This window comes from Vidua chalybeata, chromosome Z (assembly GCF_026979565.1).
Source record: "Vidua chalybeata isolate OUT-0048 chromosome Z, bVidCha1 merged haplotype, whole genome shotgun sequence".
NCBI lineage: Eukaryota > Metazoa > Chordata > Aves > Passeriformes > Viduidae > Vidua > Vidua chalybeata.
Window position 1 is genome coordinate 4056852 of NC_071570.1, and position 21987 is coordinate 4078838.

The following is a 21987-nucleotide window of genomic DNA, read 5'->3' on the forward strand; positions in this document are numbered from 1 at the left end:
AAAACATTCATTCAAGTGCTGTACCCAAATACAAACTTTGCCATTGTGCTTGCTGAGATTATTGGAGTATTTACTGGCACAGAAACAGAAGTCATGCTGGGAAAGGAGAAGGGACCTGCAGCTGGGATACATGCTGCCATTTAATTACTCCCATTGTGAACTCCAACACCTAGAAGGATTCCCTGATCCTTGTAGCAGAAATCAATTGCAGGATTCACTACCTAGATGTATAAAATACAACATCTTCCACAGTTATAAGCAGGTATATTCTCTCTGACAAATCTCTGTCCCCAGGAGACAGGTATCAAGTATAAGACTGCTCTACTTCATCCCATGCATGCACTTCTTTTCTCTTCCTTGCCTTGTACAGTTCTCCTAAAACAATGGTGATTTACATGGTTCACATTCCAGACCCACTTCTTCACGATGAAGATCAAGAATGTCTTTATGTTTTGATCAGGAATATCTTTATGTTTTCCAAATACAAGGCAGGTGAGCCTCGGGGTGAAGTCTCAAAGCTAATGTTCTGATTGCTATTTGTATCTCAAACTGCTGCAACAGACCACTGAGAGAGCCCTTGCAGATATCCTCTTTACAGGATAAATCCCCAAGATCTAACATTATTCTGTAAGCCTGTTGTATTTTATGGCATCATGGATAAAAACATACTTAACACATGGTAAAAATACATAACCACAGATGGCCATACACAACACTTTTTTTTATTCCTAAAACAAGATTCAAATACAGTCTATGTAAACTGCTATACTTCATGATGTCTCATGGAGGTGCTGACAAACTCACAGCACTCTTGCAGGTGCTATAACTGGCACTGACACGTATTTGCTTTGTTGATGGTGACTCCTGAGCAATTGCCTTAATTCAAAAAGTCCTACCCAGTTCTCACAGGCTTTTTCTGTATTTTTAACCCTCCACAACTGAACAACTGTTGTAACACAACTTTGGTCTTAAAGCAGCACTGTAGTACTGTTTACAGTTGCAGCATGGAGTAACTTTATAGTTAGGTAAAATCAAAGGACCAAAGTCAGTAAGAAGGGAAATGAAAGAAGTTAAATGCTTTGCTATGTTTTTGCTATGCCTCCATTGTTATGCCAGTTTTGCCATTGAGTTCTTCCTTACACAACCAAAGAACATCTTACAGTCACAAGTGTGAATGCTCTGGTTTTACCACCAATAATAAAATCAGGTTTTGCCCTGAAAGATCTGCTGACTTCTGCTTGAGCCCTTCAGTCTCAGCTGCAACACATAGGCCCTCACACCTCACCCAACCCCCAGTGCTCTGCAGTCACCCTTGACATGCTCTGAATAAACCCTACTGTTCATGCCCAGATGGAAGAGCTGTAATACTCCAAGGGCTGGAAAAGCTTTGACAACAACCCTCGTCCTAGTCTCATTGCAAGGACCAGACTTCCCAAGATATCACCAGGGCAGGTTGGCAGATTGGGCATCCCTCCCCATGAGGATGGTGTCTCCAGGATCTCCCACTCTCCTTTTCTTCTCCGTGAATACACACACCCTGTTGCTCCAGGCTGAGGTTGGCTCCTGCGTCTCATCCCTGGACACTGAAAATCTCACCAGTTTCTGTCGTGTACCAGTGCCCACCCTCACAATTCACTCCTGAAGCTGCAGCAGCCCCAGCCATGTAACTCCCACATATTTCAGAGTTTCTGTAATTGTGTAATGGCTTCTTCTTAAAAAAGCAGCATGTCATTCGCCCTGCAGATCCTGTGGGATTTCTTGCTGTAAATCTTTCTGACAGCAACATGCTCTTAGGTCAGTAAGACCTAAGAAAAGGTCAGTAAGACCTAAGAGGTCTTACAGGTTGGATCTGACTGGAAAATGCTCAGCCTCCTCTTGTCCTGACAAAGGAAATTTCACTCATTACTGAATCTTTTCTTCCTCTTTGGACAGTCTCTCAAGAAGGTTTTTTATAGGTGGCTGAGCTATAAGAAGATGTGGTTTTGTGTTTTTGTAAGTGGATGTTGAGGCATGGAATTGGGTTTAAGTGAAACATGCAGGAATGTCAGGTCCCACTGGGTGACAGGTAAGTGCTGTGCTATTGAAAGCGCTTCACTGGGGCTGAGCACACACACAGGGCTGAGGTAGCAATCAAGTGCAGGAGTTCTGAGCCATAGCATTTTGGATTGTGACTTAAACTAGAACAGATTGTTTGCAATATAGGTTAATGTTGCAGAAAGGTCCCTGTCTTTCTTCCACATAAGAAATACTGTGTTATGAAAGGCTCTAGTTCTTAAAAAAAAAAAAAACCCACAAAACAAAAACCAATGAACCAACCAAAAAAAAAAAAAAAAAAAACCCAAAACCAAAAAAAAAAAACAAGAAAAAGAAGCACAAAATCCAAGATGCAAAATTAAATATGCACAATGAAACACATTAAAACTCTTTTCTTTAGAAATTGAGGAATTGCAGGTGAAAAAGTATCATTGTAAAACAATATCGTGGCTGTTACAGTTCTTTTTTTAACCGGCTAAGGGTGCTGTATGGTGACTGTGATATTTAATTTAGTCTTGAAAACAACCCAAGGGATAACCATGAATTTTCCCTGACAGATGCTGTAAATATTTTACATGGCTCAGAAAACACAACTGTTTTTATGGAAACAAGTATTTCACAGTATCACTTGCCATATTGATTGCATCTCCATAATATCCTTTCAATGAAATAGCCTTTAGGATTGTGTGAATGAAAGTTTCTAGTTGAACAGGGAAACCTCTGCATGCCTGCAGCTGAAGTGCCTCTGTACACTGATTTGTGGGGCAAATAAACAGCATTCTAGCCTCAATTTTCCTTTAAGTATCTTGGGATAAAGCTTAACAACATCAAGAGCAGATACTAACTGCATGACTTTGGTTATGAATTATTATTTTTGCTGTTCTCCAAGGTTGTAATGTTGATCTGGGGACTGCATTTTCTTGAGATAAATCCCTCAGAGTTGTATGCTGCAATGGATATATATGGACAAGAAAGTAGATGTGAATCAAAAAAAGACATGTTACAGTAGAGAATTATCCCAAGCTAAAATCAGAAGTTATATTAAACAGCAATAAAAGATACAGATAAATAAATCAGTTTGAAATGCAGATGAGTAAAATGTTGTCAGCAAAGAAAAGGAGCTAGAAGTCTGGTACTTTTACAGAACAAGCAAAACCAAGGTGCAGCTAGCTCCTGATGCACATTTATAAGTCCTGTGAGAAGCAGCTGAGGGAGCTGGGAAGGGGCTCAGCCTGGAGAAAAGGAGGCTCAGGGGGGACCGTGTGGCTCTGCACAGCTCCTGACAGGAGGGGACAGCCGGAGGGGTCAGGCTCTGCTCCCAGGGAACAGGGAGAGAATAAGCAGAAATCACCTAAAACTGTGCCAGGGGAAGTTCAGGTTGGATGTCAGGAGGAATCTTCTTATAGAAAAGGTGTTAAGCATTGGCAAGGGCTGCCCAGGGAAGTGGTGGAGTCACCACCCCTTGGAGGTCTTCAAGAACTAACTGGAAGTGGCACTCAGTGCTCTGGTCTGGGTGACAAAGTGGGGATCAGTCACAGGTTGGACATGATGGTTTTGGGGACCTTTTCCAACCTAAGTGATTCTGTGATTCTGTGATTTGTATTGGTTGTTTTTCACCTTGTTCACTCAGTGAAAGCAGCATACCCTTATTAAAATAAGGTATTAACCTACTTTGATACACACTATGCTTACTGTGTGTGATTGGTGCTGCCTTTCCTTTGAGCAGAGTCTGCAAGGGTTGAGTATTGAAGGTCTTTATTTGTAGAAAAATTGCCTAAGGAACTGTCAAAGTTTCACTTTTAGGAAGTTCTGGGCTAAGGCTGATGCTGTTAGGTCTGGACTGATATAGTGATCAGGAAGCTCTGCTTGTCTCAGGCGTTCCTCTAGCACCCAGAAAAAGTCTTTTGCTTTCATTCTTTGTTAGGAGGCTCAAAGAGAGAAATTTGGACCAGAGAAATGTTCAGAACAAAGGTTTGGTTTACTGCTCTGCTCCAGGCTTTTTGGACCACTGCATCATCTTCAACTTTTTTAGTAGCTACTAAAACTACCTTAGTTTGGCTGCCCTGATATGTCCTTTTCACAGGTGTGAACTGATCAAAAGCAGCCCTGCCAAGAAGGATTTGGGGTGCTGGTGGATGAGATGCTGGACCTGCTGTGGCCATGTCACTCCCAGCCCAGAAAATCATATCCCAGGTTGCATCCAGAGCATGGTGGGCAGCAGGTCCAGTGAGGTGATTTTGTGTCTCTGCTTTCATGACACCCCACCTTGAATGCTGCATCTAGCCCTGAGGTTCTCAGCACAAAAAAGACATCAACCTGTTGGATTGAGTCCAGAGAAAAGCCATCAGGATGATCAGAGAGATGGAGCACCTTTACTATGAGGAAAGGCTAGAGAAAAATGGGATTTTTCAGGCTGGAGGAAAAAAGGCTTTGGGGTGACCTAGTTGCAACCTTTCAGAATTTGAAGAGAGACTAAAGGAAAGTTGGAGAGAGACTATTTACAGAGTAAATAGACTATATTATGGAGAAATGTAGCGAAAGAACAAGAGGGAATGGTTTTATACTGAAACAGAGCAGGTTTAGATTAGATGTTAGGAAAAAATTATTTTACTTTGAGGGTGAGGCCCTGGCACAGGTTGCCCAGAGAAGCTGTGGCTGTCCCATCCTGGAAGTATTCATGGCCAGGTTGGATGAAGCTCTGAGCAATCTAGTGTGTGAAAGTTTTCCCTGGCCATGACAGTGGAGTTGAAATGAGATGATCTTTAAAGGCCCCTCCAACACACACATTCTGTTATTCACCCAAACAGACAACCTACATTTGTTACTCCCCTTGCACCCATTTCTCACAGTCATGGTTCTGCTACATCCATAGCCAAATTTTGAATTTCTGATACAGTTACCTAGGTAACCACATCCTCACAGGCTTTTATTGAGACCTTTCCTTGGACATGGCTGGCACTGCCAAACTTCACTCCCACAAAAGTCTCCAGTGCTTATCTGTGAAAGTACGCCTTTCCTGGCTATGATTGTGCCTTAAACATCTGTGATATCCTGCCCTCCCCATAATACTTTCTGGGAATTTTTTGCATTTTCTCACATTACAGTTGGTCGTACTGGGCAATTTCTTAAATCAGGCTCAGTAGTTTTCTTGTTAAGTTGGCTAAACATCAGGCTGATGCCTAGTCACTGATTATTTGTCTGTGGCCTAACATTAACTGCCATGTTCTTCACGTGTGCTTTTGTGGGGCAGAAACTAAGCTTCAGGAATTAGGCTTGGATTGTTGCTGTCCAATATACCAATAAAAAAGTAGTTAATTTGTTTTGCCTCTGTACCATTGAATGATATTTTAGCTCTGGCCTAAATCATTAAGCTGTGGAACACTGTGATACCTCTTAACGCTTCATTTAGGTGGGTCAAAATGTGCCTGTCTTGAATGTCTCTTAACCCTTTCCTTGTTGAATTATGCTAGCTTGGATGAACTCTGTTGTCCCACAGTTAACACACAGATTCCTGAAAAAAATACGCCCCTTACCATAACACAGTCAATAGAAAACTTCTCATTTCTCCCTCTCTCCCTACAGCCAACATTACAAAGCCAGAGACTGAGATAGAAATGATCCTTCAATACTAAGTGGAAAATCCTGATGCACAGAGCTGGGGCAGCTCTGAGGTTTCACAAACTGAAGTTTATCCATCTCTGATTAAAAAAAAAAAAATGCAATTAAAGTGAAAGTAGATTTGTACCTAATCTCAGAGTAAGGCAGGCTGAAGTGACCCCTGGATAATGCTGTAAGACTATTCTTCATGGAGAGGCAATATCTTGGCCATCAGTTTTGTTATGGACTCAATGCTTCAATTGATATTTTTTCATTATTCACATTTATGCAGGATGCAAGGGTCTTGTCACACATTATGCCCCCCTGTTGGACCTGCAACTCTCCCAAGAGGTTGTGTTCTTTGCCCATGGAGGCAAGATTCATGCAGCATTCCACTGGAGGCAATCTTCTGAGTGGAAATTGTTGCCAAAACTACGTGGAGCTCAGAAAAAATATTCTAGGGACAGAAATTTTATTGTGATTGTTTGTTTTTTTTTTTTTTTTTTCCTGTTTAGAAGATCAGTATAGATTTTGGAAAGGAAATAGTTTTCACAAATAGTTTTCACTTTCATGATCTATAACAGATAAGTAAGTAAATTGAAGTAAATTGAAGCTGGAAAGTTAGTATTTAAATGTATGTTACATTAATTGAGTCATTATTGCATTTATGACTTGAAGAATGCTGGTCCAGGTTGTTACTCTGCCTCATTTTCAAGTAAATGTTCTACCTCTGAGATACTGGGTACTTAGACAGTCATCTCTTTCCATCACCCCCTTTTTAAGCCTAATAATAATTAATAAGAATTAGAAGCAGGCATAGATATGACTCTTAGGGATAATGTTTAGTCAAGGACTTGGCAGTCCTGGGGTAATGGTTGGACCTGATGATCTTAAAGGCCTTTCCAAGGTAAATGGTTTTATGATTCTGAAATGAATGTTCTGGTGAAGAAAAGAAATTGTTACTGTGAGCTAAGAAAATAGTTAATTCACAGCTATTAAAAAAACAAAACAAAACAAAACAAAACAAAACAAAACAAAAAAAAAAAAACAAAAAAAAAAAAACCAAAACAAACCAAACCCAACCAAGTTAAACAAGTAAACTCCCATAAACAAACAAACAAGCAAACAAAAAAATCTCAAACCAGTAAGTCCCACAAAACCTATGAAAAAAATAAAAAAAAAGAAAAAAGAAAAAAACAAAACACACAAGCAAAGCCTCAACAACCCAAAACCCTCAAGCAACTTTCTTAGTTCAGAATGGATAGTAAAATCACATTATGTTCAGGATTGTCACTACACTCTTTAGAAATCAGAGCAACAAAAACATCACCATGGCCTTGGAGTTTCTTGTTTAGAAAATTGAATATCTGATTTTTTGAAGGTAGAGATGACATAAAGAGGCTGTTATAAATGTTTTATGTAGTGTGCAAATTAACAAATGACACATCTCCAGGGTCAAGAATTGTACTTACCCAAACTATTGAATATTTTATGCTTGGTTACATTTGGGAGTATGCTTAATCCTTGGGGAAAAAAAGCACAAGGAAAGGGTGGAGACTTATCCACAGCACTCACATGTGGGCAGAGTGCATGCATCCGATGATGTCTATTTTATTTTGACCATAACTGGCTGTTTCCTGAGGGATGATTGGTCAATCTGCTCTCAATAGGAAGGAGGTGTTAATTCTTTATACTTCTCAGGGTGATTTTAAACCTCAGTGAAAGCACATTTGCAAACCCTGTGTAGATGAGTATTGCTAAGAATTGTTGTGAAAGTGATCAAGTCAGAGCTTGTGCTTGCCTGGCATTTTTTGCCCTTTCAATGATAATTTGCAAGTCAGAAATGTAAGAGAGTTATGATACCCAGAGCAAAGAAATATCTGCAAAAAGATTATACTGTCAGCCAACACCAATTATTATGATTAAAATCTAATGCAATAATAATGCCTGTCCTACAATCCCCTTGACAATAACTTTGTTATATATACATGGCACTGCAAAATAGCATTCACACAGACACTTAACTGAATTTGCCCTTTGCATAAATCTACAATATATAGTACCTATATAAAGTAGGCAATGCTTGATATGAATCCTCTCTGAAAAATGGTTCATAAAACTGATACAAAGCAAGACAAAGTCAATGCAACTAAAATATTTACAGTAAGTTATTTAGGTGTACAATATGAATTTTCTTTTTTTTTTTTTTCCCTCATACTTTTGTATTAAATGCCAAAACTGGCCTGTAACGTTGAATGAATGAGAGAATTATGATACGGTATACAGCAATCATGTCACTTTTATTCTGTGCAATAAATTGAAATGAAATACGAATTATCTGAAGTGGTGTTTGCTGAAACAAATCTGAGCTGAAAACAGACATGTTCTCAGGGAATCTTCATCTTATATTACCCCAGCTGTGCTTCACACTTGTAACTTTTTTCCTTGCTTCTGATCAAAGACATCTAAAAATTTTCTTTCACAGCCACTTCTGGAACTGCATTAATCAGCCTGTATTTCTAATTCTTGGTGGCTTCAGGGTACAGGAATTGCTCTGAACCCAAGAAAACTTGGGGAAAGGTAACTTCCTCTAAAGCAGCCGTATAGGTGTCAGACTGTGAATTGGGAAGTTAAATTTTGCCCATTGTAGCCAGTGCCCAGGACAGGTGCTGCTAGTCATTTTCTGAACAAACATAAAAAGCCAGACCATCATGTTCAGCCAGACCACACAGTCAGCAGGTGAAGACACTGGAGCACGGGTCTGATGAGGAGCAGTTGATGGAGCTGGGAAAGGGGCTCAGCCTGGAGAAGAGGAGGGTCATGGGGGACCCTGTGGCTCTGCACAACTCCTGACAGGAGGGGACAGCCAGGGGGGTCGGGCTGTGCTGCCAGGGAACAGGGACAGGAGGAGAAGGAATGGCATCAGGCTGTGATAGGGGAAGTTCAGGTTGGACACCAGGAAGAATTTCTTTACTGGAGGGTGGTCAAGCACTGGAACAGGCTGCCCAGGGTCGTGGTGGAACGACCAATCTGGAAGAGTTTAAGAGAGGACTGAATGTGGCACTTGAATGCTATGATTTAGTTGACAAGGTGGTGATGATCAGTCAAAGGTTGGGCTGATCTTGGAAGTATTTTCCAACCTAATTGATTCTATTATTTTCCTTGAACAGCATCTTTGGGCCATCACTTCTGTCTGTGTAGTAGCAATATCTCTGACCAGTGCAGCAAATACCCTGTTATGTGTCATTGTAATATGATTGTGGAGTGCTCACCCTTGTGGTTTGTTAGTTTTGGCCATTGGTTTTGCTTGCAAATTAAAGTTTGGGTTTGTTTCCTGCATGCAGCTGATTTCACGCACCTCCAAGACACCTCCAGTGAGCTGGAGGTGATTTGTGCTCAGAGAGTGCTGAGCAGCTCTGAAGAATGCCAGAAAAGGGAAGAGATCTGTCAGCATTGTGCTGGGTGAGAGAGTGGGAGCAGGAACACCCTACATTTTTGCTTGAAAAGCTGAATTGCACCAGAATCCATCTGTGGAGCTAGTCATAACAAGTAGTGATGAGATTCTGTCAGGTGAAAAGGAAAAAGAAATCTTTTTTGAGAAACAATTCATTCTACTATGAAGAAATTTTCAAAAGTGGAAATTTTTTTTTAGTATTGTTGAAGCTATTTTATTTGTCAAAAATGAGAATTGTCTGAGGCAGTATTGGTGTTTGACTATAGCTTTGTTGCTTTGATTCATTTATTAAAGTTGTACACCCTTTTCAATGTTGCATTTGCATACCACAGTAAGGAGGAAATAAACCTTGATATATTGTCACTATAAAAACATTGGTTCAGAGATTCTGAATAAAATTACTACATATTTGTCTTATCAATGATGCAGAGGCAAAGATTTGAGAATTTGGATGGTTTTCCAGTTTCAAATTATAACAGTTTTGAGTAATGTTTTTCCTATAAAATTTTAGTTATATTTTCTGAATAACTGTTGCTAGGATTTTGATTCTGCAACTTTAACACACTTAAAGTGAGATAGATTAACTGCAACCTGCAGGAATGAACAAGCCTGAAGGAAACTTTTAGCTTCCAGGGCTTTCTGAAGAACACTTTTTCATGTTAATGCATTCTACTGTGTTGAAGAAGGGAACAAAACAGCATCCAAATCGAAGCCTTTTTATCTGTTGTATGGTATGTAGTGGAAACAGCAATAGAGAATTTGTGGGTAAGTTCAAGCTTTTTAAGGTGTACAGCTCTATCCTTCACAGACCACTCTTTTAATGGGTGTGTTTCCTAGGGGCACACAGAGATATCTTGCAGGGTCCAGAGATGGAACTCTGGTCTTTGGTTGTGTTGTTGAACTAAATATTCGCTGCTGTGGTTAAGAAACTTGACTGTGCCTCTACTCCTCAAACACAAAGGGGATTGACACATGATGTATTCCTCAAAGTTTTCAGGGATGCCTGAGCACAAGCTTTTCTTTGTTTGAAATCCAATGGTTTTACAAAGAGATTTACACTGTTCTCCTCTTCAGCCCAGCAATGAAATAGGACTTTGAGCCTCAGGGATTGCAAGATAAGAGTTAACATGAAATTGTTACACAGCTTTCCTCAATAAAATAGAGCTGTAATACATGTCCATTTCCAGTAATATATCATAAAGGAAATTATTAGAAGCTAGCAGAGCTATACCAGATGGGCATCCAAAAAAATAACTGCAAACTTTCCAGTTGATGCTTTTGGATTTTCAGGAGTGTTCTACATTTTAGAGTCCAAAATGAAGGACTGTGGTTCATTTTCTCAGAATTGCACTTTAACAATGTAGTGTGTGTTATCTCCAGTTGCCAGGAAGAAACACCGTGTACATGGGGTTAAGCTGTTACTTCTGATAAAACTGGATTCCCAGATTGCTGAATCAATGTTTTTGAGTTTGACACAATATTCCAAATTTTATACAAGGTGGAAAATATAATTGATTGATTGACTCTTGATTGCCATGCTCAAGGATTTGATAACGTGAGCTGAATAGAATGAAATGTCCTGCAGAACAAGCTAAGCAATGTAAAAAATGTTCATGCCTGGGCTTTCTGCCTGAAAATTTTAAACTTTATTAGACATTATTTATTAAAAGGCAACATCAGTGAATTTTACCACAAAAAAATGGACACTGCTCTCCCTTACTATGATCACAACAAAACCTCAGAAACAATAATTAGTTAACCTGAAAGTTATTGTATGTTAGAGGCAAATAGTGTAGGAAATCTCCTATTTTTATGAACTTCAAAAAGTGATCATGATACAGTTACTCACTCTCTTATCTCATTATCACTTATGCACAATTACCATAATAAAATGAATTTTCAAACTTCTCAACTTCCTCTGCTGGTTTTCTTCCTGAATTCCAAGTGTTCCCAGTAGTCACAGAGGACACTGCTCTCCCTTACTATGATCACAACAAAACCTCAGAAACAATAATTAGTTAACCTGAAAGTTATTGTATGTTAGAGGCAAATAGTGTAGGAAATCTCCTATTTTTATGAACTTCAAAAAGTGATCATGATACAGTTACTCACTCTCTTATCTCATTATCACTTATGCACAATTACCATAATAAAATGAATTTTCAAACTTCTCAACTTCCTCTGCTGGTTTTCTTCCTGAATTCCAAGTGTTCCCAGTAGTCACAGAGGACTAAGCCAATGCCTATGTGCAAATGAAGCTCTCTTTACAAACTCATTCATTCTTTTACCCCTGCTCAGTGAGGGAATTTGGCTATAACCCAGTCTCCAGCATAGCCCAGACAGAATAGTCAGGGTACTTGTTTACCTAATGAATCAGAAAAGATAAATCTGGTCACTTCTGCATCATGGATTAAACTTCTTTCTCCTTTGCTATATAGATAATGTGCACTGGGCGCCCTTCAGTATGAAAAATAGCACTTTATTGTCTCAAGTAAAAACCAACATTTTTGTGACTTTAAAAAATAGCTTTTGATAATATCTAAAAACAATATCACATTAAATTTCCAGAATAATATATTGAAAAGGAAATTAAGAACAGCATTAAAAAAGACAGAAAGCAATAAAACGATGATATTCTACGTAATCATTGTTTTTAAGAACAGCTCAAATTTTTTCTACCATATAAATAAACAATGTAGAAAACAAGGTCTGTTTGGAGTGGTATTCTGACTGAAGAGAAGGCTGAAAGAACAAAAGTTTTATTGATATTATTGTCATTATGTTGAAGTTAATCTCTGCAAAGGTGCCTAAACTAAATAACTGTTAATTTAGGGAAAATATATGAACCAGAGCAGTTATTTTTGAAAATGTCTAATAAGTACAATATTGGAGTATTATGGAATATAGGAACAATATACAATATTATAGAGTGATAATTTGCATCTTAAAATTAACATAGTAGATTATTGATATCAAAAGAGTTAAAAATTTAATTGGAACACATATTCATATCGAAATATATTTTGATCAAAGATGTTGTATAATAAAGGGTAGGGCCTTAGAGGTTTCTGTTTTCCTTTTAATGGGTGTGTGCTCTGGATCCCCTTTAAGGATTACCTTAATCAACATTCTGTTTTTTATAGAAGAGTAATGAGAGATTTTATGTGAATATGCTTAACCAGCTTCCTCTTAGCAGAGAGGGACATTACAGTCATTAATGAAGTAGAAACTTTTCTACTTCCTCGGGGTTTTCCTTTCAGGGTGATTGTGGAACAAACAGGTACCTGATACTAGAAGACAAAAATATTGAGCATAATCTGATAAAGAAAGTTTTTATGGAAATGCTAGCTAATCTTTTAATCAGATAGGCATGTACCTCACTCTATTTATGTCTTCCTGTGGACTAGCCAAGATGTCAATTTTCAGGTCAGTTGTGTCCAACTTTCATGGTATTGCTCGGTGAACTGGGATGAGCAATGTTTAAAAGCTCTTTTTTTTTTCCACTCCGGTTTTGCTGGAAAAGAAAAAAGGGTTGCACCAGTTTAGAAATGTGAATCAGTTGCCTTTTGTTAACTAAGAAGGACGTTGGCTCAGAACAGTCTGCACTCTTCTGATGAGTAGATGCTCTTTTTGTGAGTATAACTGGGATGACAAAGGAAAAGATGTTGTTCAAGAGCTCCTCTCATATAATTCTCTGTCATTTTTTTCCACTAGACAGGGCCTGTCCCTACTTGTAGCCTTGTATTGCTCCCCTTCCATGCTGCACAAGTTGGATGAAATAGCAGTGAAAGCAGAGCTTGAAGATTCTCAAGTTTATAAGGAGGGGCATTCAGAAACTGGGTAGCAATAAAAGTTGTCTCGTGTTCCCCAGATAATCAGGATTACAACAGAAAAAAGTAAAGGTGTAAAGGTGCAAACCTGTATAAAGGTGATAACCTAAATTTACATATAATCTAAAATTATATTAGAGTTCCCTGCTTTGACCAGTCATTGAGCTTCCCACTTGCATTTCATATTTAGTTTGATAAAATTAAAGGCAACAGGCAGAAGAACCGGGATGCCTTTGATGGGAAGTGATATTTAATGACCCATATCCTTTGTTCCAGACGATATCAAAGGAGATGTAATTAAAGTATATTTTGGCTAGAGAAATTATTCTCAAAAATAAAACAGAAAAGTTATTATTATCTGAAATTTACAAATAATTTTAATACAATAATTAATTTTACCTATAGATATTTAAAGATATGTACTGCATTGGCACTAAAAAGGTATGTCAATAATAAAATTAGGAAATCTGAATTAGCTGAACTTATATAGGTTCATTTATATATGAACTTATATATGTTCAAAATGGCTTAATTATAGCAGCAATTTGATGTGCAAGAAACTAACTTCAGAAGATGATAGCCAAAATGGATTTCTGTAACAAATTCAGGGTTCTAAGTTTTGTCTTTACTTTACTTTATTCTACTTTACTTTACTTATGGGTCTACCTTACCACCACCATCCTGCAAGAAAAAAAAAATTCTTTTTACTTGTAGTTACCAGACTGAAACTAAAGACATGAATGTAACCTGAAGAAAATCTCAATGGTCTCTAGACAGAAATGGAATTGGTATTAGGATGACCTTTAGAGGGAAATCTGAAAGGCTGTATAATCTGATTGTCAGACTTTACTACAAGATCAGAGGCTCATACTGATGTGTTCAGGCAGGTGTTCTTGTACTGATCTGATGTATTCATCTATGCCATTACTAAGAATTAATTGTAAAAATGGGAAAAAAAAAAAAAAAAAAACAAACCTAAACTGACAATGGGCAAAAGGAAAATACAAGACTGGGAAAGTCTACACTGTTCAAAAATTCATTTTAAGGTGGAGAGAGAAAATATTTCCTTAACTTTATGCATTGTTCCCAATTTTTAGTGTTTTTTATAGTGTACCATTAGTCTATGCTCCAGGGCTAAAAAGCCCCACCAATAACAAAAAGTCCATTTTGAAACCATAATTGTGCATTTTAAGGGCAGAGGTGAATATCAAAATTGTATAGAGAAATATTTTCTCTCCTAATTAACTACATTGAGAGTAACATTTTTGGTTTTAACTCTCACAGAGCTATAATGTTCCTTGGCATAATAGCCAAGCAAATCATTGGAATGGCAAAGAGCAGCTATGTTAAATTCAAATGGAAATATAAACTGTAAAATGACTTAAACTGTGCCTGGCATCAAATGAGCACATTATGGATTATGTGTTTGGCCCGATGCCACCCTCCACTTGGATAGATGAACAAACAGGAGAGTCCTAAGAGGTTTCCAGTGCAGCATCTCACATATTGGCTAAGCAAGGTAGTATTATTTTCCTGCTTTAGTGCAGTTTCATTTAAGTGTCGGATGTTTTCTCTAATTGTGTGTTGAATTGCACAGGATAAACATATCTTTGGAGTTCTCAGTGATTCAGAGCTTCCAGCAGTTCCCTAGACAAGTGTCTGTTTTCTCTATAGAATCAATCAATAGTCCAAGTTCAATTGGTTGAGTTACACTCAAACATCCTCTCACTAGAGAGAATGGACCTGAATATTTCTTAGTGTCCCTTTGGTCCATCATTCCCCTTAAGGGTAGTAAATTTCTTTTCCTCTATTTTTATTTCGAGTCAGTGAGAGAATGTTGAGTACATACTTTTTAATTCTCTTAGGACTCGCACTGTGGCCCTGCCTATCTCATTGCAATAATTCTTATTTTTTCCAAAAAATAAAAATTGGTGTTCAAAAAGTTTGTAAGGGATTCTTATCTTCTGTACAAGGAATTAGGTCATAGTTTTCCTTTTTCCACTTTATCACACATCAGCTGTAGTAGAGGAGCTGGTGAAGAGAAAACTTTAGTTTTCCATCCTTTGTACAAAAATCAACATTCACTCTTGAAAACTCAAATGACTTCCAAGTTTCTGAGTGGCCAGGAGTTTATATTTAAACTTAAATTTTCTCATATTGAAGTATCAGACATCCTCAATGTCTAGAAATGGTCTAGAAATAATAAAAAGCATGAGAAACAGAGACTGTCTTGACAAGCTTCTTGTTTAGAAGTCAAAGAAAAGAGATGCACAACTAAACGACTGAAAATCACTGCTCACAGCCTACCGGCTTTAATAGATAAACAAAAAACCAGCACCAAATTTAGCAATTTGCTGGCTTTTAACATATAACCTATAAGTGTGCTGGGGAGAAAGGGAAAATACTAAATAAGAAAGGGATGCAAGTTACGTTCTGATTCTTTCCTTCATCTTAGTTCCTGCAATAGCTTTTTCCAGAGGAAGAAATACAAATCCTGCTGTTCCAGGTAAGCATCGCAGCTGGAGAGCTAACAAAAGCTACACTTACTCAGTTGTTTGTAACTTCATGAAACTTTCAGGTTTCAGGCTACAATTTTATAGCCTTAGCTTAACTCTTATGGATTTTATATCAAAAGCTAAACATAGTGAGGAAAAGTCTTCTCCCACTTTCAATATTGTGACATTACGAGGACCCCCAGGACACAGTGAACACATTCATCACTAGAAGGAGAGTTATGTTGCTGGATCACAGAAGTGATCTGCATCATACCTACCCCCTCAAAACAGGAATCCATTGTGCATATACATATCCCACACCAGACATGGCCCCACAGCCACAAACAGCTGCATACAACAGGACATATATGCCTTTGATTCCTTCTCTGGCTTAATGACAATTTTCTCTCTGAAAGACATTTATTGCCATTTTTAAAATAAAAATGTGCATTTGCAATTGACAAGGTGTAATTAATGTAAACCAACATCCTGTAAAACTTTTTGGCTCAGAAAATAACTCAGATTTTTCTTCTTTTACTTCTTCATGGTTTCTCAGTTTTTCATGATGCATGTGCACCTGTTTGTCATCATTAAAATGAAGCTCCCAGGGCAGGGGAACTGGAACTAGATGATATTTAAGGTCCCTTCCAATCCAAACCATACTTTTATTCGAGATTCTGTGATTTTAAAATTGTCTATACAAGGTCATTAACATTTCCAAGAAGCATAATGACTCTTTCTTACATACTAGAAACATAATGATTTCACAAAAGCACTTTTTCCCCCACTAGCATAAGGATTTATAAGGTGTGTACTAATACTGAACTATAAATTCTTTACTCTGGGAGCTATAACACCCTGTAATGTGCTGGCACACCTTGAAGACTGTTATCTATTATTATATTCAATGACAGTGGTAAGAAATAAGTCATACATTTCATTAATATGTAATTATTAGTGATCATTTGAATACCAGAAGGTTTACCAGGATGAACAAGTACAGGAAATACAGTCCAAGCCAAGAAATGATGAATACAGAATGTAAGGCCTATTAATGTTGTCCAGTAAAATTAACTAAATGGAATGACACTGGGCTTTCCTTGAACTTTTGACTTAATACCTTTATCTCTCTCTTTCCAAGGGCCTGATCCCACAAGGAAGTATTTATTACAGCATTACCACAATGATGAGAAACATAATCTTCACCTATTCACTCAAATACCAGTAGAACTTGAACAGATTTTTTATTTGTTAAGCTGAGCTCCTGCTTTGCCTCTGTAGAAATTAGCACAGCAGGCTCTGAGTCACCAGAATGCCGTGATCTACAGTCAGAAATGGGGCTGTGATTCCTCTCTAATGATAGAGCTTAAGAATGTGGAATACCTAGTGACAGCTGCTATGTGAAAATAATCAGCCCTAAATCAGTGGGAATGATCTCACAGCAGGCTTCTATTGTTCAATAGCAAATGTTTAGAATAACAATTTTATTGGCGCAGAAAGGAAAAAGAATTAAGCAATAAATAGTTTGTCAGAAACCCCACAGCAACTTTGATAGGGTTATGCTGTTACTACTCTAGGGACAGAGAATAATATTTGGGATTTTTTCATCCAAGACTGGTTGCTGTTCCTGTTGATTTCGTTGTTCTTTCTTTCTTTGTAAATGCTTAATAATAGGAAATGAATTATTTATGAAAATACAGACTTGAAATGCTGACCTGTAACTTCAATGTAGCATTAAAAATCAGTGATTTTACCGCCTACAACTAACAAGCTCTTGTGGTTTCACTGAAAGTCAAAGAGTTCTGTTTCTGAGAGTTGTTCATGCCTCTCTATCATCAAACCTTAGTCACTGTGGTGGGTTCAACAGAGGCCATAAGAATAATAATAATAAGCTCAACAAAAAAACAGATGATACGGAACTGGACATTTTCAACACATGCAATTGCAATAGGATTAGAGTATAGTCATCCTGAACTAAAATTGTCATTATTGTAATAATAATGCATTTTAAGTGCCTGAAACAAAATACAGAGAAGAAGTTAGATCCAATGGTACTGCTCTATAAGCTTGTGATATATGCTTACAAGAATAACCTTTTAATAAATAGGGAGGATAAATTCCAACCTTATCTAAAAATGAGAAGGAAATTAGTACCTTATATATGTGATGAACTTTTATAATTCATTTGCCCAGGTGGCTGGCCTGGAAAGGGTGAGTGTGAAGGAATAAATTCACTGTATTCCTTACTACTATTTCAGTCTGTGATTGGACTAACAGTGGCAAATAAAGAATCTACTAATTAAAGGAAAGATTTTTACCTCCTCCTTTTTCTTTTAGTACCCTTTTAGAAGTGTTAATTTAGACAAAACTCCATAATTTCTCTGGTCCCAGGCACAGAGGCCTCCTTTCTGTGCACCAAAGAGACTTGTCACTTATAAACACTAACATGCATTTTGGGAAAACGAGTCACTGATTTAAACACCCTGTTTGGGGAACCCCACTGAACACTTTGGTAGAACTGAGACTAGCTGTGATCCAACAGATTTTTCTGGAACATATCCAATATTCATATGACACACATATATAAATTTAAATACACTTGGACCAAAGAAACAATGGCTGTAATATATATATATATATATATATATATATATATATATATATATTTAAAGAAAGATATAAAATCCTTCAAAATTGAACTTTTTTTTTAATGGCACACACTGTTTTGGAGTTTGTCTCAGTAGCTTTGTCTTATGTCAGCAAGAAACCCATGCTCTGGAAATTGCATTGGATGTTTTTGTCTTGATTGACTCTAGGCAAGAATAAATATAGTCAGTTCAAACTCAGGGACTAATTTTGAAGTTAGATGGTGTTTAGTGAATCACTTAGTTGCAGCTATGCAATTTAACAAAAATAGGGTTGAAAAAGAAAGTTGTTGCCTTCATAACCTTTATAATACCTCTTTTATAAAAACTATCCAAACCTAGCTTTATTTCAGGTGAGGAAAAGGCTGTATCTAAGTGTTCTAAATGTTTCTAAGTGTATCTAACTGCTATAAGTGTTTCACTAATTTATTTTCTTCTTCTTCTTCTTTTTTTTTTTTTTTTTTTTTTTAATTTAACTCTGCTAATTTTTTATCTATAGCTATTGCTCAAATGGAGGGGATTTGGATGCCACTCAGGAAAGACATGGATCAGAGCATTTGGTTACAAAACACATTAGTACATCATTCTGTTCCTTATTTCACATGATGAGCTGCCTGAAGGAGGATAAATGGCTCATAAAGTTCTCAATGGCCTAAAAGCAGGACCATCTGTTGAAGTCATCAATGACTTTGTGTCTGAGCTTAGCAGCTGGGAAACCTTCAATTCATCAGCTCTTCCTTAATCAGCTAGGTATCTCTGAAGTCAGTGGGAATTATTGTAAAAGATTCTGTAAGAGCTTAGACAATGGTAAGAACTTTCCCCATTTTGAGATGACATCCATATTTCAACACACAGATTTTTGGCTGTTCAGCTACCTGGGCCTCTCATGCTAAAAGTGTTCCACATCTGTTCATGTTGCTTAGAGAGATCTGTCAGAGTAATAGAAAGTGATAAAGATCTACTGGACCCTTACATCTTATACTGCTGGTAAATTTGAATACTCAGATTCTCATATGTATTTCTAATGAATCCTTGATTATGAATGTCATCATCCTTGGGAAGAGAAAGCATGAATGCCAGAGCAAAGGGAAGAAGAATTTGGCTTTCATGGTCTCTGAAAGATCAGAAAGTTCTGTTAGCCTTTCCTATTTAATCCACATGTTCATGTGCAGGTAGATTAATACTTTCAAGCTGAATTACAGACCTGAAGTAATCTTTAAAGTCTACAGTCATTACTTGAGGAAAGGAAATCAAATGGATGGCGACGGTTGGCTGCTTAACTATTTTCTAGGGAAACAGTGGATGAAATGGATGCTGAGGGTTGGCTGTTTAACTTTATTTTCTAGGGAAACAATGGACATAGGACTGAACCTTAAATCTCCTCTGAGAGGAGTATTTCTTTGAATTGTGATGTTGTATATTCCCAGAGGAATTCTCAAAATCTAGCAAAATTATCTTTGAAACTTTTTCCAGGAAACTGTGCAAAAGAGGGATGCTGGTCATTCTTGTAAAAGACCTCAGCTGCTGTTCTCCCTGGCTTTAGAGATTAAATTATTAGTTATTTAAGTTATTAAAAAAAAACCTCCAAAAAATAAACTCCAACCCTTCCCCTGACAGGATTTAAATAGGAACTCATATTTCCTAAATTTCAGCACTGTATAAAGACTGTAAATGACAACAGATTATAAATATTTTTATCTTAATTTTTTGCCAAAATATGTGGTGAATCAAAGAGTCTGTATGTACTTCACCACTATGTTACCTGTGTCTGAAGAAGATGAAATCCTGAAGAAGTTCCTTATCTTTCTGGGAAAAAAAAAAAAACATAAACAAAAACAAAAACAAAAACAAAAAAAACCAAAACCAAAACCAAAAACAAAAACAAAACAAAAACAAAAATAAGAAAACAAAAAACCTCAAAAAACAAAACCAAAGAATCAACTAACCAAAGAGCCAAAAAACCCACCAAAAAACCAACCAACCAAACAAACAAACAAAAAAAACCCAAACAAACCAAACTAAACCAAAACAAAACCAACCAACCAACCAAAAAAAAAAAAAAAAAACCAAATACCTAGATCATAAATTTATTTGCATATCCAGGATAAGAGTTATATTATTTAATACGTGTTCTTTGCAATATTTTGTGAGATTACAGTAGAGAGGAAATATCTATTAAATATGAAATATTTCACATGAAGTTGGGTAGGCATTTTTATAATTCTCTATTATGCATAATTTCAGCCCAGAAATGGTCAATAATTATGAGAAATAGATATATTTGTCTTTTGTTTTAACACATGAATATAGATATTTAATTTGTCTATCTTGGTAAATAGAACATAATGTAAAAATAGTATAAAAATATAGTAATATCATGCTACATTTTTCTTTCTGAAGTCTCACAGCTTGAGGATAAAAGCATTCATGTGGACTACAAAATCATTATTTTCTGTTTTATTATCTCAGAACATATTTTTGACCTTTCAGCATGCAGAAAAGAACTTGAAAAATATTGGAAATGTACATTCTCATGAATAACACCCAGTGGGGGAGGAAAATAAGTAGAAACTAAATTGAAATAAGTAGAATTAATGATTTTAAGTAGCCTGTATTTGCAGCTACCACATCCTTTATTTGTTTATAGTGGAAAAATATCTCAAAGACCTGAACAAAGTGGATGTGCACTGGACAATGAGGAACATTTGATTTTTGATTTGATTTTTCACTGTCCAGTTGTGATTTACATTATCCAAGTGAAATTTGCTTGATTTTCTTTAATGTACATATAACCTTTTTCAACTTCTGCATGAATCCAACTAAATAAAGATGACATCTGTTGTGAAATTATGTTATATGTTTAGCAGCAGCATCAGTCAACATATTAGAAAATGCTGCATGCTTCAAACCCATCTTGTGGGATGCCTTGGTTTGAAACAGCCATCATTCACAGTGTGAGATTTAAAAGTCACAAAATTTTTTAGTATGTACAGACAGTCAACAGATCAGACTGCCCAAGTGATACAAATATCTTATTATCAAGAGAGGACCTGAAAAAATAACTTCATGGAGGGTTTTTTCCCCCATTTTTTCCATTCTACTGAGAAACTTAGAAGTTGTTGGTTATTCTTGTCAACTGCTGTTTTTTGGCTTTCTTTTTTTTTTTTTTTTTTTTGTGATTGTTTGGTAGAAAGAAGCCTCAAGGCAAGAGGCTTCTTTGCAAAGAATTCCCTCTGCAGTCAGCCATATCACACGTAAGTCTTAACAGGAGGGTTAACTGGGTGCTGTAGTTGTCAGGGTGAGTGGCTGATGACTTCAGCTTTCTTCCTCTTCTCACTCAAAAAGAGCCACCTCCTGCTGAGGGATGGACACAATGAGATTTGTGAACAAGGAAAATTATCGAGGCTGTGCAAAAAGGATTGGGAGAGTCACAGTTCACAGGGGTACAAAAGTCTGCACCCAACCCCTGGAGAATGGAAGTACTTCCTGTTGAAGAGGCCACCATCTTGAACAAAAATCAGTGTATTGCACATTTTCAAGGCGTCAGTCACTGAGCTTTGAGATGCCTCTACAGCTACACATGGCAGAAATCCCTCAAAGATGAGTCAAACTAATGCAACCAATGCAGCAACAGTTTAGCTGTCTTGAAGTGAGTTGCTTTTCTGACATGCGTTAATATCTCACCCACCCATTGTTGTAGGACTCTTGTGCTATAACTTCAGTGAAAGAATGGTGAGAACCAGTCAAAAGAATCCAAAGTATGGTATGCCCCTCTCTCTTACAGGTTCCTTGATGTCAATATTCCTCTGCCTTCTAAACTCAGTGCTCTCCACACTGGCAGACCTCCAAAATGCCCCTTTTTATTTTTCTATACAGTAGTCCCTCCTGCCCAAGACATATTTTCTCTTCTGACAGCAGTACTTAATCCTTCT